The 20,603-nt window shown below is 35.2% G+C and overlaps 1 protein-coding gene and 1 long non-coding RNA gene across 6 annotated transcripts in view; one reads left to right on the forward strand and one right to left on the reverse strand.

Moving 5' to 3' along the window:
* The window catches only part of atcayb (ATCAY kinesin light chain interacting caytaxin b), a 52,714-nt gene extending 45,184 nt beyond the window's left edge, over nucleotides 1–7,530 (forward strand). For 3 of the 4 annotated variants that reach the window (XM_021468311.3, XM_068214906.2, XM_068214904.2), the window contains one exon: nucleotides 2,689–7,530. The gene's annotated coding sequence lies outside the window, so the exon portion shown is untranslated. The remainder of the gene's footprint in view (nucleotides 1–2,688) is intronic. The other variant, XR_012395114.1, reaches the window with a different exon arrangement.
* The window catches only part of LOC137488294 (uncharacterized), a 56,375-nt gene that overhangs the window by 30,592 nt on the left and 5,180 nt on the right, over nucleotides 1–20,603 (reverse strand). The window lies entirely within an intron of this gene.

Consider the following 20,603-nt stretch of genomic DNA (forward strand, 5'->3'; position numbering starts at 1 on the left):
CTTTTTTTCTATATGCATTACTTCAGAAAATATATTGTTGTTGAAATATATTGACTAAAAAGTCAACAAAAGCACTTTGTTAAACTGCAGAGTTGAATTTTCACCATTAAAACAAAAAGTTCTCATAATGCAACTCAAAACCATAAATAAACAGAAAACTCCTGTGGATTATTAAATATAAAGTATACAGTTAAATATGAAAAAAGTTATTCAATAATTTCATTTTAATATTATAGTCAATAATTGATTATACTTTTATTCGATTTTTGAATATTCATATTGTTGTGAGGGCATCACAGCACAAAATGCTTGCACTGCAAACAATGCTTTTCTTATTTAGAGTTTTTGTCTTGTTTCTAGTCCAAATCCTTAAAAATTATTTTTAAGACAAGAAATTTATATTGTCTTGTTTTAGGTTATAACATGTCAAAATTAAGTGAGTTTGTCCTTTAAAAAGCCAAAATAATCTGCCAATAGGATAAGCTAAACAATCTGGTATTTTGTTTTGACATTATTTTCTTACTCTATGGGCAGATTATTTTGCTTGTTTCTATAACAATAACATTTTTTAAAATAAATTTTGCTCTTGGGTTAATTTGCCTGGATTAAGATGAACTAACACTAATCAAATGTGTAGAAATGTCTGCCATAATTAAATTAATTTACACTATTAATGTATTTTTTGAGTGTAGTACTATTCAGCTGATAGCAACCAAGGGTAAATAAAAACTATGTCCATATGACTGGTGGGCTTTAATCCAAGTCATCTGAAGTCAGAACTAATGTCAGATTTTGATCATGAGACATGCAAAAACAGTGACATGACAATGATGTGTCCGAAGCTTTTAATATATACATTGTTAATATATAAAATATCGATATATATATATATATATATATATATATATATATATATATATATATATATATCGACACGACATTTGACATTAAAATAACACCACAGGTAGTTGGTAGATCTGTGTAAAAAAAAAAAGGCCTGCCGCCACAGCTGGAAAAAATCCTAGAGGAAACACTGCATCATATGTGTATTAATCGTCAACCATGTTTCTGTTCGTTCTGCTTAAACACTTTTACTGCTTTTAACTACATAACACAATACGTTTACTTTCAGTATTTGAGTATTACATTTTAGAATGAACTACTTGCAATTAGGGATGTAACGGTATCAGAATTTCACGGTACGGTAATACCTCGGTATGAATGTCACGGTACGGTATTTATTGAATCATTTACAGGAAAAACAAAACTTATGAAAATACTCCAAAAAAGTGCCAAAAGTGTCAATGACATACAAATTAGCCATCTACCTTTAAGCTTTGAAACAGGAACTTCAATTTTAATAACAAAAAATTATTAAACCATGTAAAAAAATAAAGTTTCAATTTAGTATTGTTGAAAACTCATCACATTCAACATTTAATCACTCACTCACTTAGATAGAGATGGGTTTTAAGGAAAATTATCATATAAATATAATCTGGTAAAAGCTGGTATCTCTGGGTACAATGTCCCCTGCAACAGAAAAAACCCCTCTCATTTGGGACTGAGGTTTCTGGGACAGAGAGATATGACTTGGCCCAGGTTGACAGCAGTGGGTAACATTGTGCATTGTCTTTCCCCCACTTGAGAGGACAAGCCATGAGTGAGATAGAGGTCTCATGTCTGCATTAATCTGAACAGTGTGCTGTGTCACACCCTCCGTCCCCCCCTTCAGTAGGCGCGCGACAACACCGCTCTTGAGTATGCGCGCTCAACCCCCCCTCCCCGCTTTACAGTACGCGCACGACAACACAGCTGATCAGAACGCGCACAACAACACCGCTATTCAGTACGCGCGCGACAACACAGCTGATCAGAACGCGCGCAACAACACCGCTATTTAGTACGCGTGCGGCGACAACACCCACTTCAGGTTCGATCATTTCCAGCTCTTTTTCATCCCCGCTTCTAGCAGCACACTCCATTTCCACATTACTGGATCTGTAGCGACAACAGACCGCAAGGGATGATGGCCAAGCCTGGGCTGATGGGAATTGTAGTTCCCGCTACCTCCCGTTCGCTTCATTCGCCCGAGCAAATTTTCTCAGAAGACCTATAGTTTTACCGAGTCATGCGACTACGGTAATATCGAAAAAAAATTATATTGCAGTATAATGGTATTTACAATACCATTACATCCCTACTTGCAATACTTAAGTACAAAAAATGCTTTTAGTACTTCCACTTAAGTATGATGCTTAAAGAGCACTTCTACTTCTACTCAAGTCACTTTTTTAATAGGGCACTTGTACTTTTACTTAAGTCTGGGTCTCTAGTACTTTATACTGTACATCTCTGCATATAGTATATGCTGTACTGCCATGAATGAAATGACAAGAGTCAAACTTTTTCATAAAAGTAATCTCAAATATTGTAATGCTTTACTTTAACAAATGTGTATTTCTATAAATGAAGTCTAGATATAATTGATATAAAATAGCTTGATTTAATCACACAGCATATTTCATGCACAATAATGTGCATAAATGTAGTAAAAACAACTATCAAGTACATCAACTAGTTAGTTTACAAAGGAAAACTGTGTAAGCGAAATAAAGTAATGCTAAATATGAATAGATTTGCTGATCATTATGCCTGACTGTGATTGTTTTTTCTCGTTTATTTCAGATGCGGATCAAGGACTCATCTGTGCATGTCATTTTCCAAAGATGTTCCTTTAAAGAGCAAACAATCACGTGGACAAACTCAGTCAGACCTGATGTTTGCAGACTGCAGTTTTTTTCCATTCACACTGATCTCTGAGCAGCTCGTAAGTGTGAACTGCAGACAAACAAAACAAACAAACACTGGCCGACTGATGGGCAACATCTGTGCAAACTCCAGCATCTTGTGTAACTGTCACTGGTGTCGTGCAGATGTAAATCATGCTGTGTTTTTATACCAGCCGGATTAACTCGGCTTGGCAGTTTAAGCCAGTTCTGCTGCCAGCCGCTTCTACAATGGGAAAAGTATTCAGCCGGTTACATAATGCAGCCGTTTACAGGTTAAAAGTCAATGTGAAAGCATGGTCAGCTACATGCAATGCAGTTCAAAGAGAACAATCTCATGCTTTTTGTTGCTTTCTTGTACAAATATCTAAACCTTTCTACAGTGAATCGAGATCAAGAGAGAAGCTAAATGATATGTAAAGGATAAAGTACATGCTGCCGGTTGTCATTGCACAATAAAGCCCGAAAGTGTTCATTAAAAGTTTATTAATTAAAATAATTGTATTAGAGTGATCTGCAAAAATAACCGACTGGATGTGCTTTATCCGGCTTATTACACAGTTATTTGCCAGATAACTAAACAATTAGACACAATGCTTTGATTTGAGCTAGAGGTGTGACCCTATACTGGTCTCACGGTTCGGTTTGGTTACGATTATCATGCCATCGATTCGGTTCAATTCGATATCTCGGTGCATCACGGTGCATTGACGATGCTTTCCATATATAGTGTTATATTTTAGCGGGGAGGCTATAACAAGCTGTCTGTATAAACACACAGACACACAGCAACACACTGTCTCTCATTCAAATACATTCACAAACATAGACAGCATCAAACAAACACACACACACACAAACAAACACACTTAAGCCCTTGCAACAGGGAGAGCTCACGCTGAGCGGAGCAGAAAAAAAAAAATAAAAAAAATAAGCACTTTTCCGACGGTCCCTTACAGAGAGCTCCTCTCAGCGCGAGCTCTGCTGGCTAAAGTAAACGCAGACTGCGAGGGCTTAAACGGAGCAGTGCTCGTAATGTCGAGCGAAAAAAAGAAAGACAGCTGTGAAACATAACCAGCTTTGTCTTTCTGTAGGAAACACACTTTAGATCTTTTTAGGGTAAGCGTTTTTTGATTTATTGCCGTCTATAACTGAATGTGTGTCAGAAAAATCGAAAACAAAACCAACAGACCCGCGCTCATTTCTGGCACCCCCCTGGATATACAGCGCCCTAAGCATTTGCCTATGGTGCCTATGCCACGGACCAGCCCTGAGTTGGCTGAGTGTTGTAAATAACGGCGCTCACCTCCCTCGCGACAGAGCGCATAGGAGATAAATGACGTCACGACATAATAACCGGTTATGATTATTACTGAAACGATACCGAATTGTCCGCGTCTGCATCGCGGTGCACCGAAGAAACAATTAATTTTGGCACCCCTAATTTGAGCTGTAATAATTAACTGCTCTTTAATTAATATTTACACTGTAAAAATATCTTGCTGCCTTACATTAAGTTGAATCAAATTAACTTTGCTAGTCATCTCAACTCAAACTGACTATTGAGTTAAACTTTGTATAGCTTAAGAAATTTAGTTGAAAGCTGATTAACTTATTAAAACGAAGTTAAAGCTACAAAAATATTTGGCTTTTTTTTTCAGTGTACACTGCCTGACAAAAGTCTTGTCATCAATCCCAGTTGTAAGAGCCACAAATATTAACTTGGATTACTTGAATAACATGATAACTTGAATAACGTGGATTTTTCCCTTGAATGATCTGTTGATCTGCATCCCGATCATCACAAATACTGCGGAAGACCTACTGGAACCTAAGATTCTCACAGAAATCAGTCAAATTTGGTGAAGGAAAAATCATGGTTTGGGGTTACATTCAGTATGGGAGACATCTGCAGAGTGGATGGCAACATAATCTAGATCTATATCGTAATCTAGAGGCCTTTGCCTTTCATTTAAGCCACACCTGATGCCAAATGTTCAACTAGAAGTCAATTTTTGATTTGCTGTTCCTAAAACTTGGATAGGCGACAAGACATTTGTCAGGTAGTGTAAGTTAATATGATATGCTGTAATAATCGATATTAAGAGATTGTTTTATTTGTTTCACCTAAAGGGCAAGCAGAAGTTTATTTCATACCCCACTGATTGAATATTGTAATTGTTTTTAAACAAACTTAATTAAATGTGTAGTACATGTGTTCTATAGAAAACAACACTTTATATATAATTGTATAATTTCTCAAGTTTCTAAGAGTGTTTAGATATTTATACTGGAAAGCAAAACAAAAAAATTAAAGATCAGGGGCCTCATGTACGAAGACTTGCGTGGAAATCTTACTAAAACATTGCGTACGCACAAAGCTGTAAATGAGCGTACGCAGAAAAAATTTCAGATGTATGAAACACTGCGTACGCGGAATCTCACGCATATTCTTTTGTACATCTGAATGAACGTGAAACTGAGCGCAACATGCACGAGCACAAAACCCCTCCCTGCCTCCTCCCCCGTATGAATATGCTAATGACTATGCTAATTGCAAAACCCAACGAAAAAGCAATGGAAAAAGCAAGCAAAAAGAGAAACTTTGAACAGAATGTGAATTGGAGGTGCTGCTTTCGGAGGTAGACCGGAGAAAATCGGTGTTATTTGCAAGTTTGTTCTCCGGAATTAACAACAAAAGAAAAAAATATAGTGGGAGAGTTTAGCTGATGCGGTTAACACAGTTGGGTCTGAACATATCGCAGTGAGTGCATTAAAAAAAAACAAATAGTGTGGTTTATACCTGTAAAATGTTACAGGACGCCTAGCAGTCTCAGTGGCGCGCTCGTAAGACGCTTGTGATCGTGAATTGATACGTTCGAGCATGAACGCAGCTCGAATCCAGTGTCTAAAAAACTCTTTCTTGTTTTTTCCCGCGCTACATATCAGATTTTGCCAACTATTTATCACGAGAAAGACAAGTAGGCATCATCAATAAGTTCATATCAATAAGCATCATATTTTATTTGCACATTTATTGAATGGAAATGTTTCTGATTCACGCATGCAAATTCATCTTCAGATAGTGTCTTTATAGCAATATGCGTGCAGTAGATTGCTCAGATTACATTGGTAAAACAGGCGACTGCTGCAAATTGTGCTTTAATGTTTAGCTGGTCAAATGTATGGTATGGAAACCTTATATACCTGCTGAACCCGTCTCATACAGCTGCCATTGCAAGGCTCAAACACTTTGTAGAGAGGAATTTAACACAACTGCCTCTAGGAGTCGCCAATGGAAATAAAACAGACACGCACAAAAAATGTGCGTACGCCTGCCAGAAAGCTGCCGTGAACCTGCGCACATTCCCACGTTCAGTTCATTGTTAGTAAATCCAAACGTGAGCGATTCTGAGCGTGAAACCTGGCGTACGCAAAGTTTTTGTGCGTACGCAGCGTTGATACATGAGGCCCCAGGTCCTCCATGATGAAGACTTTTATTTTGTTGAATTTATAGTTCTTGGTATTTCATAAAATACAAGTCAACTGGTACCTTGACAGTCAAAAAAATAAATTATATTTAGCAAAGCAAAAAAAAACTAATCTCTGTGGCTGCTGAAGATACAGTAGAGAACTTTGAACGTGGAAATTAAATGTTATTTACAAGATTATCAGCTTTAATCTACAGTCTAGAGCACTTTCACATCAATCGAGCACAAGCTATGAATAATAATCTGTTTTTTTTATTACACAAACCAAGCATTTCACTACATAAGGACCCATCTGGTGTCACGGTCACACAATGAGGACAAGGATGGTTACCTCTTTTCATCGGGAGACATGGGTATTACATTAGTTTTTCTGTATGTGTATTTTTTTGAGTGTTGGTAGCCATTGACTTGAGTTTTATGAAGCATTAAAGACCATAGTTCAGCTTAAATAATGCTCTTTAATGCTCTGACACAGAAGTTTCTCGGTGAGTAAATTTACTGCCAATTCTCATTTTTGGGTGAACTGTCGGTTCAAGAAAACAGTATGAAACAACTCTCCATGAAAACAGCCTTCTGACTGGATATCATATTAACCATTCTCCAGATGCTCTTATAGGTCATTTGTCTTCTCTAAAATCTTGATCAAAGGGGTCCTATTATGCTCTTTTACAAAGTCTTGATTTTGTTTTGGGGGTGTACAACAACATGCTCTTGCACGTGGGGGTTCTAAAAATTCTTTCTTCACATTCATTCATTTGTTTTTCTTCGACTTAGTCCCTCCTTATTTATCAGGGGTCGCCACAGTGGAATGAACCGCCAAATATTCCATCATATGTTTAACACAGCGGGATGCCCTTCCACTCAGAAATGCCAACTGGCCAAGCCAGGACCCGAACCAGTGACCTTCTTGCTGTGGGGCGACAGCGCTAACTAGAGATCTGTGCGGGACTAAATTTTGAATCCCGCTCCCGCCAGGTTTTAGCTCGAACCCGACTACTCCCGCTTATATTCAGCATTTGTTGTCTCGCTGCCCGCCCCGCCCCATTTTCTACCCGCCGTGCCCGTTCCCGCTAACAGGGGGTGGGGACAAAACCGAAAACCACCTAGCTATACAGGGTCCAGACGGCCTTTAACAAGCTGTCTGTATAAACACACACGCAAACACATAAGCACCAATCAAGTGACACACACACAGACAGGTTCACACTCTCTCTCTCATTCACACACACACACACACACACACACACACACAGCACAAAGCTCTATCACTCATTTCCACACACACACACATACACAGACAGCAACAAACAAGCTAAACGCAGCATTATGCTGTCTCATTCACACACATACATACGCGTGCTCGCTCGCTCGGAAGTCGGGTGCGATATTGTTAGCCCGCCCGCTCCCGTCTAAAACTAAACCAGTTACCAACCGCTCTCGCACTTTATTCAGAAATTTGCAGATCTCGAGTGCTAACCACTGAGCCACTGTATTATTTGATTCAAATATTAATTTGAGCCAGATTCAGACCCTGAGAATATTGATAATTTCTCAGCAAAGTGATCTGCAGTTTATAAAAAAGAAATCATAAAAACTTTTCAGGATTTACTTTAAAATGATCTGCTTTGTGACATCTTAAACTGTAGCCCAAACAACACGTTCATTGTAGTTCTCTCCCAAAGTGAAGTTTATTTATAAACTAATTTCGAGAGGATCACGTGCTTATGATTGTTCGCAGCTGTTCCAACTTTAGCTAATGACTGATTATCCTATCAGACGATCCTTAACTCATTATAAATAACCAGACCTTTTCTCATCTCAATATCTTCGTCTAGAAGAAACGCCCCCACCGAACCCAACTTTCCCTCTTTTCAGACGGGCGTCACGGTGGCCAGCGATTAGCGCTGTTGCCTCACAGCAAGAATGCCCCTGGTTTAATTCCTTTCCAAACCAGACGGCATTTCTGTGCGGAGTTTGCTCGTTCTCCCCGTGGTCGCGTGGGTTTTCCCCGGGTCCTCCGGTTTCCTCCCACAGTTCAAAAACAAGCACTCTTAACAATTAATCAAAATACATTAGCTAAACTCTAAGTACACCTTTCAGCATACATATCCGACACTTAGCTACAACAAGCAAGAAGGGGAGTCATCGAGATCTACCTGAGCTCAAACTCCTCTCTCGCCTTGCAACGAGAGGGAGCCCAGGGCTCGAGGATCTTAAAAGCTCAGGGCTCTCTCCCGGGACAGCACGCCAAACTAGCTTTACTATCAATCATCAGCTAAGTGTGAACTCTTGAATCAGATTTTATTAACACTGAAATATCTCAAATTTGCAGTGGATTTGTAACCTTTTAGATCTTTTGTTTTGTTTTCAGTTTTATTCAACAAGTGGTATCCAACACTCAAAAAATGGCTTTTTGTTAAAAATGCATTAATGTTGAATATTACATTAATAATAAAAATGTCACACACACATCACACTGACATCCAAAAAGTGAAAAAGCATGACAGGACTCCTTTAACGCAGCGATGATGCAGATTAACATTAATGTAATGACGTTCAGAGCAATAATTAGGCTGCACTTAAAAAAAGGAAGCTGACCATGTTGACTTCTGAGTTAATGGCACGTGGACGTGAAAGTGAAGGTTGTGTGTGCTTGTAAATACTGTTTACACTGTTCAAAGATCACTTCACTGCGACTGTAATAAATGTCTTTAATAAGTAATAGAGCCTGTGCTCAGAATGCAATACTGCATACTGCATACTAATCATCATGTACTTATTCATTTGAAACCGTGCAATGATAAACGATTCATACTGCTTATTGCACACAGCAAAAAAAATATTTTTTTTCTTAGTATTTTTGACTGCTTGTAGTACAAAATTCTAAAATATGCTTTTACTTGCAAAGCAAAATGACTATAAGTTAATATGCATTGCTTTCTGAGAAATGCATCAACATTATGAGAATTTGCTTAGAAGAAAAACATTTGAGTTTATTAAAGTGTTGGTTTTTGAAAATGACACCATTATTACAGTTTTTCTTGATTGCTTTGATGCAGCCGTCAACTGAAACTCCACATTTTCAAAACAGTTAACACACAGGCCTAAACAGCAGCACTCATGGTCAAAATGACACATTTTGCTTGCAAAACGCACATACCGTGTCAAAACATTTAAAATATGCACCAAAAGCTAGTTTTACCTTCAAAGAACAAAATACAATATACAGAACTCAATGTGAATCAGTGCACCATTGCTTGTCCTTGCAGCCTATTGCCAATGTCATGTGTTGTCTTTCTATTTGGGCTGTCAAATTTGCCTTTTTGCAAAGAATTGGATCCAGAATAAGAAATGCTTTGATTAAATTTAAATTGAATTCATGACATTTTTCAAACTGTGGCTGAACACAGAAACACTGTAAAAAAACAATAAAAAAAACAGACAAAAGTAATAAAATACAGTAAATATTAGAGAAAACTTTATCTCTAAAACTCTAATCTGTTGGGTGTATAGGCCATTACTGACCTCCTCCATCCATGCTGGCACAGAACAACACAGACCTTCCACCGTCTTTACAGTTTTTCTTGATTGCTTTGATGCAGCCGTCAACTGAAACTCCACATTTTCAAAACAGTTAACACACAGGCCTAAACAGCAGCGCTCATGGTCAAAATGACACATTTTGCTTGCAAAATGCACATACCGTGTCAAAACATTTAAAATATGCACCAAAAGCTAGCTATTTTCTATGCATCATACTGGAAAGTAATACTAGCTTAAGTGCAGTGCATTGTGAAATTCATTAATAATCACATTTTTATGGCAGAAATTAGCATTTTGTTCTTGTTTTAAGCATAAAATAAAATGTCATTTTGTTTCTCAAGTAAAAGCATTTTGATTTCTGAACATTTACACATTTGTACTGGAGAGTAAAACAATTCACTGAGTAGAAAATGCTTTGCATGTTTTATTTAGCAGTCAAGATTTATATTTTACATGCATAGCACAAGAAACAAAGTCAAGATGAGTGCATTGTGGGATACGTGGTTCACCGTAAGCAGTATATTCAGTGCACAGTATATGCATACTGTAAAGTTAGCACAGTAGTGTGACGGTATGATATTCAAAACACAGCCGCGGTTTTTGGCATGAGCCGTGATCCTTGTGAGCGTACAGTATGAATGCATCCATGTACAGTACATAGACTCTCTCGTGCAGCTCCGTGATAGGACTTAAGTGTGCTTCCAACACAAACTTCCCATTATGACATCATCACGAGAGGCGGAGCTTGTTTTCCCTCCCTTCATAACGCCTCATGGGCACTGCGTAATGTCTATAATCAGATGCAGTGTGTTCTTATGTTTGTAAACATCAGTCATGGAAGATTATCTGACGGGGAATATTTAACAGGTCATAATGGCTTTATTTATTTTTTTCATACAGTTGAAGACAAAATAATTAGCCCTCTAATGAAATCTGTATAAGTTTAAAAAATATTTCTCAAGTTCATTTTTAAATATATTAGTTTTAATAACTAATTTCTTTTGTTTAATTCATGATGACGGTATATAATATTTTACTAATAATTTTGTAAGATACTAGTACTCAGCTTAAAGTGCAATGTAAATGCTAAACTAGGTTAATTAAGCAAATTAGGTTAAGTAATTGTGGAAAAAAAAAATCTCAAGTGGGCTTATAATATTGACCTCAGCATGTTTTCCATTTTTAAAAATATATTTTTATTCCAACTAAACTAAAACCAACTAGACTTTCCCCAGAAGCAAAAATATAATAGGTAATAATAAAAATAAAAACTTTTGCTCTCTTAGACATCACTTGGGATATTTTTTAAAAAGCATTACCTTACAGGTAACACTTTATAATAACTACACACTATAAATCATTTATCAAGCATTAGCAAATAGTGAATTCATTATCTGTTAAGCATTAACTCTACATTAATAAACATTAGTAAGCAGTTCATAACTTCAGCAAATGCTCTATCTTTGACTTACAAACATATTTAAAATGTGCTTAATAATTGTATTTTCATACTTGGTTGCTTATATTAGTAATGAAAAATAAATCATCGCATTGTTTGCAAACCAGTGTATTGAAGAGTAGTTGAGGGTTTTTAGGATCATTCAGAATGAGTTAGGAAATGATTCATAATCTATTGAAATCAACATTTATATTTCTTATTATTCAGGCATATATTAATAGTTAACTAATATGTTAATAAATGCTTTATTAACTCAACTTCATGCAGTTTTGTGACCTAATCTAAAGTGAGGACTATTCATGCTTTATAAATCCCTTATAAATGACTATTAAAGGCTCAGAATCAAATGAACAATAATCTTTGCAATCTTTCTAAAAAGTAAAATTACTGTAAAGTTTAAACATTGCTGAATAACAGGAGTGTCAAAATATGACATCCAACTGGATAAAACAACAACAATATAATAATTTAACATTATAATAAGATGCAATGTTTAAACTGTACAGTGATTTTATTTAAGACGAGCTTGCAAAGATTTATTGTCCAATTGAAGTACAGTTTCATTTGTGTATCTTTAATTGAAAAGGAATGAATAATGTCATTTTTCTTGATTAGAATTTAACTGAGCCTTTATTTGTCATTTATAAGGGATTTATAAAGCATGAATAGTCCTCACTTTAGATTAGGTCACAAAACTAGATGGAGTTAATAAAGCATTTAATACTATATATAGTAACCATTATTATATGCCTGAATAATAAGATATATAAATGTTGATTTCAATAGTTTATTAATCATTTACTAACTCATTCTGAATGATCCTAAAAACCCTCAACTACTCTTACATACAAATGGTTTGTAAATAATGCAATGCTTAATTTAGTAATGAAAAATAAATCATTAACAAAGTATGAAAGTACAATTATTAAGCACGTTTTAAATATGTTTGTAAGTCAAAGATAGAGCATTTGTAGCTGCCGTTATAAACTGCTTACTAACATTTATTAATGTAGAGTTAATGCTTAACAGATAATGAATTCAGTATTTGCTAATGCTTATTAAATGATTTATAGTGTGTAGTTATTATAAAGTGTTACCGAATTAAAATGTAATTATAAAACAAATTTTGTCTTCAACCGTATAATTCTCATAATTCTTATTCTAATAATTTATCTTTAATAAATTAATCATGTTTTGTTAATAGTTTTGCACAAACAAATATAAAAACTTTAATTTATTTTTATATTTTCCTTTTTGTTTTCAGGAACTGACGAATAACATTAACATTCTGTAATATGTAATTCATTCATCTTAGTTCATATTAATTTCCTCTTTTACTAATGCATTATTACTATATTAATATTATAAATGGATCTGAGCTAACATGAACATTAACAAAGATTAATAAACACTGAGTTTCTCTTTGTTAGCAGTTATTTTATTTTACGGTTGTATGCATTGACCGATGGTACGAATGTAAAAAAAATCCTTATTTCATGTGGCTCATTTAACAATAACAATAATACAATTTTTATTTTATTAAGCAAATTCAATTAATGACACTGTTGATCACTGTGGACACACTGAATCAACCAATCAGCGAGCAGGAATGTAACTATCCATTTTGTGAGTGCCCATAATGCATTTTGAAGGGATAATTTCAGCCACATTATTGTATAATGTACATTAACAGACTGTTTAACAGTGTACCGTGTGTAAATCATTTGTAACATATGATGTGTAATAAGTCAATAGTTGCTAATATTGATGATGTGATGATTAATAAAATGTAAATTTGACTGTCAAGCTTTGTATTTTCCAGTTACTCTTCGGCAGGGCCGAAGAGTGGGACTCCTTTTCAGCCTTGGAGTTTCAAGCCTTAGATCTGCCCACCTCAATTCACTACTGACTATATTAAAATAACGTCATTTCCAATTCAGTTTTTAATGACACTATCGCGCCTTTTTTAAGGAAACTGCTGCTTTAGAACTTCAAATGTTTTTCATAAATATGAGAACATTAAAGAGTAGCTAAATCTTTTTCTCCCGTTTTTAGATTTGATGAAGTTATGTCATATTCATTCATGTAGTGAATCATCTGATTTTTATTTAGCAGGTGTAATACTCGTTAATATTAATTATTTTAAATTCTTATTTTCACTAAGGTGCCGCTGTTTGGGGTCGAATGATAGTTACGTCATTAAACTGCAGGCTGCATAAAAAGAGTGAGGCTATAATCAAATTAATAAATAAATTAAAAAAGTGCGACTGCTGAGAGTGCTAGCAGCTAGGAACACCAGCCCTTGTAGCCAAAAATTGGACTGGCCCACTAGAAATTCTCCCAGTCCTCCTGATTAGCCAATCTGGGCAAGCTCTTCGGTCAGATACAGTGAAGCAGATTAGTTCTTAAAGGCACAGTATGTCATTTTGGCCACAAGAGGGCGCATATTCACAACAAACAAAGTCATATTTTGATGAAAAGTGTGGAATCATGGAAGTTGTAGTTTTCATTATCATACAGGACTCCTGCAGAAATCATGTTGATGGGTGAGTAAAGTATTCAACACTTATTAATATGGTAGTATAAAGGCCGGTGCACACCGAGACATTTTGCTCGTGTTTTCCATCGACGTTTAACTCCTTGTGATTAAATAAAGGGCGTCAATGTGATTGTGCACACCAACACGCAAAACGGCAGGCGCAAAAGCGTCATTTTTAAAAGACGCCTCATGCTTGTTTTTTTATTTTGACGCGCCACATCAAAACCTTCTCCACTAGTCAGATAAGCACTTTAGTTCATGTGCACGGAGCTGCTGAAGTTACAGTAAACAGCACTTGGAGGCGCTCAAGCGCAAAACTGTCAATGCGAGCGCACATTGAAGAAGATGCCCAGACGCGATATGAACGTGGAGCTGCTTATTGCACTGGTTAACAATAATCATTTCTTTATCGCTAGAGCTGGAGCTGCTGCTTGAACCATCCATAACAACAAGCGTGTCAACTTTGTCTTCTTCTTCTGTGCTACAATTGGGTGTCAGAAGCTTAAAGGGTCACGAAACACCAAAACACATGTTTTGAGCTGTTGACAGTCTTATATGTGTCCCACACTGCTAAAAACACTATTAGGACACCTATATTTCACTAAAAATTGTAAGTTGGTTGTTTTTGCGTTATTTCAAGCAAATTCATACTTCCGGTTTGAAACTAATTTTTGAAGCTGCGTCATGGTCATGACATAATAGTGTGTATTCCAGCGTGCAGACTGGATATCCGTGCCAGAGTGTGTCTTATTACGTCTAACAGTGTGACAGAGACGCCACGTTGTGTTGGCAAAACAAGCGTGAAGTGTTGCTTTTATAGTTTGCTGCAGTTAAGTTTTGTTTTCATTTTCTCTCTGTGAGAGCGCAGCTGGAGTCACGTGTGGATTAACAGTGTACGAGACTCTCGACAACAATAACTTACATGTCTCAGGGCTCGAAATTGCGACCATTTTGGTCGCATATGCGCCCGAAAATTAAACTATGCGACCTCATAATATATCTGGGAGCATTAGTGCGACTGCAGATAATGGTTGTAGTGCGACCTGTTTTGGTTTTTTCTAAAACGTGCTGAATCGCTCTTCCCTGCCGCTATATTGGTTTATATTAGCTGTCATTCACTCACGGTATTCCGCTGTCAGATGACAGGGAAGGAGCTTTAATGACCACGGGAAATGCAAACGGCTGAAGAGTAAAAACTTAAAGCACACAGGTTTGCAAACCCTACCTAAAGTTGAGGCGCAGATGAGAGCGATCATGACACGTCACATGGTAAATAATGATCCGCCAGCTGAGATCAATCGAGTACGCGCTTCTTGGAGAAGGTGCCCGAATCTCCATGCGTTGCATTCACTGCGTGTTCAGAGCAAATGTCCGCTAAAAGTCAAATCTAATACTGTACATAACATCGACAAAGAAGCTCGCCTTTACTAAGTTTACACTGAAACTGCGGCTCATAACAAAGACCGGTATTGCGCCGATGGTGAGCGCAAGAATCCTGCTCTGCCTGCTCATAAATTGGGCCGGCTGACTCGCCAGCTTTTCCACTAACACAGAAACATGAAGATCAGCTCAGACTGAACATTTAAATTGACACAAACTGAAACCAAAACTTTTAAAGAGTGATAGAAGTGAGACTTTACTTACTTTCTTTTGTCTATTCTTGTTTGAGGTGTATATTATTTTTTTATTTATTTACTGATGACTGCTTTGCAGCTTTCATCATTGAATTGAATGATTTATTATAATCTTTTGTTTGTTTTGTAGCAGAAATATTATTTATTAAATTGACATGCATATATAAACGGCAGTACAAAATAAATATTTCTTACTGCAATGCTTCATTTTTGTTTGATGCAAACTATACAACTATTTTTCATAAAGTAACAGATTTTTTATAGCAGATAACCTACATTCATGCACATTCAATGCAGTATCATAATGAGAAATGGAATTCATTGTTACTATTATTGTCATTTTTTATCATCATTAATATTCTATGGCCTAATTATTAGACATTCATTTTGGAATTATTGCACACAAATATCAAAGTCTTCGCAGCATTAGTTAGATAGTTGTTTCTGGTTTTTGTCAGTCCTATTAATGTTGTTTTAAAATACAATAAATCCCTTAAAAAACAATTTGCAGCGGTGCTCAATCATTTTTGGTGGGTGCTCCTAAATTTTTTCTGGTGCTTCTAAAATTTTTTTGGTGCTCCTAAATATTTGAAGTTGGGAGCACCGGTGCTACCAAATAAAAAAGTTAATTTCGAGCCCTGTGTCTAAGGAGGAGTATTGTTTACCTGGGAACTGTTCTCATCTGCAAATGCTGAGATCCGGATTCGCTTGTAGTCTCCTCTTAATAAAGATCAGTAATTAAAAGGGGAAAAAAAGAAAAATAGAATAAATATTTATACTTTTATATTAGACACACATCTGATGCTTGTATTTGCAGCGGCTCCACGTCCTCAACTTCATGCATTGGGTTAAATGCTTTACAGTCTCCATTACTTCCATTGTTTCGGTTGTGCTAAGTGAACGGAACCAACCCCGTGACGTCAGACACAGTGACATTACAAGATGGCGGCGCCATAGGTCTAAAATCTACAGTGAAACATGCCGGTTTCTTCTAAATGGTTACATTAATTGAGTTTGTTTAATTTATTTTCATTAAAGTGGAATCCAATGTACAAAATAAGGTCAACTTCACTGAGTGCTTCATTTCCCCTTTAATAAGGAGTTCAGATCAACACAGTTCAGTTAAGGTGAACCCTTGGTTTGAACATATTAACGTGAATAAATGACCAATTTCAGCATCAGCAATTGAAGCATTTGTTTGGTCAGTAGATTTAATTAGAAACTGAAGGATAAGGATTGTGACATCACAAATACAGTTGTTTTATTTTGCCGGAAGTGAATCTTTAAAATATGAATTGTGTCACTGTTTTGGAGCACACTTGCCTTTAGACTATTCATAATAGTCTAAAAAAAATTAATTTTGATTTCACTGGGACTTTAAAGGGGACCTATTATGCAAACATCACGCTTATAAGTGGTTTAAACAGTTGTGTGGCAGCAGTCTGTGAATATAAGCAGTTTCTAATAGTAAAAAATTATGAATTCTATGTTTTATAATCAGACTTGATAAAAATATTCTGATTTGATTGAATTCCCCCTTTGTACATGTCATCAGAGGGGGAAAGCCCCGCCCACTAGTGACCATCTCTCCCTCATTAGCATAGGAGGTTAGTCTTGTATTTGAATCTGCCACTATGCTGACACTCAGGCATTTATAGCTCTGCCCTCTTTTAAAAAGAGCTCAATCTCATTTAAATTTAAAGCAACAGTCACCAAAACACCACAATTAGAATCAAAGCCTAAAAGGGCCAGTTTCAGAGAGTTATAAGACATTATCTGTGTGGTATTTTGAACTGAAACTTCACACACACTCTAGAGACACCAGAGACTTGTTTTACATCTTGTAAAAGAGGACATAATAGATCCACTTTAAAGTGTCTATGGTGTTTTCCTGTTTTCTATAAAACCAAACCGAAAATCATTATAAACTTGAAGAAACACACTCCGGTTCACTAGTTAAAACTAACCATGTTCTCTTTTTTTATATAAATAAAATTATATTATGGCTTTAATTCAGTAATGAATAAACACTGCTGTATTTACGACAGCAGGCCTCTAGTGTGAACTGTTCATAGGTTAGGAATGAAGTGAGTCATTGATTCTGCAGTGAATCATTTTCATTGGTGCGTTCGTCTGACGACCGAAGGCCAGACACAAAACATTGCAAGCAAACGCAAGCTGAGCTCCATCACCTCATGCTGTCTGTAATCCCAGACCAGGCTGGAATAACAAATAATATTCAAGTTTTAACGCCTTTGACCCAGTGAACAAAGGCTTTTAGTAGACTATCTCATGGCTTTTACTGATCATTTACATTTTTAAAGAGGTATAGAAGGTAAATAAAAATTCTAAAATATATAAATGTGTGTAAATGAGGATCTGTACCTGTTAAAGTGTGATAAAATTATTTAAGTTTAAAATTAGTGAATGCTTATTTTTATTACAGAAAAATAGGAAAAATGTCTGAAAAATTGTAAAAAAAAAAAAACATTTGATTTAAGATTACATTTATGGCCTCAGGGTCAGATATTTCTAACTATTGATTTATTTGTATGTATTTTGTTCCTAATGTAAATGCTTCTGTAAGAATTGAAAACAAATATAAATACTAGGAAAACTAAATCAATTTTTGGTATTTTGTTCTTGTCGTTTTGATTCTCAAATAAAAGTATCTTGTAGTTACCTGGTAAATGTGATTGCAGATTTTCCATTAAAATGTATTTTCTGTATTAAGTTTTATTACAGTACATGAGTAAAAACTTCCTAAAATATTACCATAATTACTATAATTATTACTACAACATTAAGTATTAAAATATGCCTACTCTAGTTCGTTATGCCACTCAGTTTTTTTAACTCCTCCCTCAAAATCCATTATATTCTGTTTTAAATTTTAATCATTAAATCTAATTTTAGGTATCAATTTTTTTTTTCTGAATTTTCAATTCAGTCTTTTCTTGCATCTAAGAAATCAAGGGGCTTTATTAACCTTTGCCCTAGTGAACAAAAGCTGTTAGTAGAATATCTTTAGGCTTTTACTGCTTATTTTCATTTTCAAAGAGGTATAGAAGGTATATAAAGTATTAAAAATCATGTAAACATACCTTAAAATAAGATAAAATACTTTTCGAAGGACAAAATTTTTTTAATTAAGATTACTTTTCTGACCTCAATGTTTTTATTGATATATTTGTATGTATTTTACTTATGCTTAAGAAATGTTTAGATATCTGTAGTGTAAAAACTGAAAATAAAAATGTTTGATCAAAACATTTTGATCTTGTTTTAATCATAAAATAAAAATGCCAGTAAACACTTTAATGTGTCATTTTGATTCACAAGTGAATGTATCTTGATTAACAAAACAAAAAAAAAACTGTTAAATATTAAATAAACTGCAGATTCTGCATTGAAAAATTATGAGTAAACATCCTAAAATATTACCTAAATAAACTATAATTCTTCATACCACTCTGTGTGTGTCTATAAAGCCTTACAGAATGTTTCTAAAAATAGCAAAATATGTGTTTTCTAATTAATTAAAATCATGATGTATATACAACGTTTATACCCCCAAAAAATGCTACTTTGTATTTACCTAATGCTGGGTCAAATATGGGCAAATCCAACTGCTGGGTCATAAAGTGTCATTTAAATTTAACTGAAAATATTAACTCAATATTATATTAAAACAACCCAGCATTTCTTAGATTGACTGGATTCGGTTTTTTCCTGCATCTCAGAAATCAACGGGCTTTATTAATCTTTAATCTAGTGAAAAAAGGCTATTAGTAGAATGTTTTAGGCTTTTACTGCTTATTTTCATTTTTAAAGAGGTATAGAAGGTACATAGAAAGTATACAAAATATATATATAGTCCCTGGTCACCCGGACCAATTATAGAGTCGCACCATTATTTGTGGGTCATTTGCATCGCTCTACCTGCATTGTATTTGCATCGCCTCACACAATAAACATTGCATATATTTCTACATGATGTAAAAGTAGTCAAAACTAATGACAACAACATAGTGTTGCTTCTTTTTCCTGTAACAACAGCACAGCAGATAACAGTAAATCTAATTATTATTATTATTACTATTTATTACTGATTGATTTACTTTCTTATTTTTATTTTGGTAATTTTTTTTTGTCTTATTTAGTGTTTTAAAAAATTCCAATCTTCTCAAATCACTTAGCTTTTTTAACATAAAATAAGATGAAAAAATACACAAATTAATAATTAATAATATTTATGGGTTTTTCCATAAAACAAGCAAAATAATCTTCCAATGGGGTGGGCAAAATAATCTTATGTCAAAAGAAAAAACAAGATTAATTTGCTTACCCCATTGGCAGGTTATTATGCTTGTTTTAAGGAAAAACTTAATATTGGCATATTATTTCTCAAAACAAGACAATATGTTTTGCTTGTCTAGAAAATGCTTCTTGATATAAGAAATTTTAGATATTTAGACTAGAAACAAGACAAAAAATATCTAAGCAAGAAAAGCATTTTTTTCAGTGTTTCGGTTTTATTTTAACTGCTAAGTGTTGTTCATACTTCTCAAACGATCACTCTGTGCCACAAACTGACTATTATTTACAACTTTATTACCTGTTATTCACAGCCTATGCAGGTTTTATTCACTAATTCTGTTCACAGATCTGTTAATTGATTTTTAGCAGCTGATGACGCCATGCACAAAAGTAAACATTCTAAGCACAATGCTTTGATCGTAGGCTTTAGAAAACAACCAATACTGATCACATTGGTGTTATCGTTTGCATCAAATGATCAAAATTGTATTTATTTTTTCTTTTGTTACTCAGTGATTCCTCCGCGTACCACTAGAAGTAAGCCTGCGTACCACTAGTAGTACACGTACCACAGTTTGAGAACCACTGGTCTAGGGCAGTGGTTCCCAAAGTGGGGGTCGGGACCCCCCAAGGGGTCGCGGGGCAATGAAGGGGGGGTCGCCTGGTGATTTCCAAAAATCGATTTATTTTTATTAAACCATAAGAATTAACATATTTTATCCATAACTATACTGAAAATAAAAATAGTCGGTTATAGTTACTATATACTATATGGTTACTATAGTAGCTTATAGTTACTAGTTCTATTGGATTGCGACCCCTGGGGTA

Source organism: Danio rerio, chromosome 2, assembly GCF_049306965.1.
Source record: "Danio rerio strain Tuebingen ecotype United States chromosome 2, GRCz12tu, whole genome shotgun sequence".
NCBI classification, from domain to species: domain Eukaryota; kingdom Metazoa; phylum Chordata; class Actinopteri; order Cypriniformes; family Danionidae; genus Danio; species Danio rerio.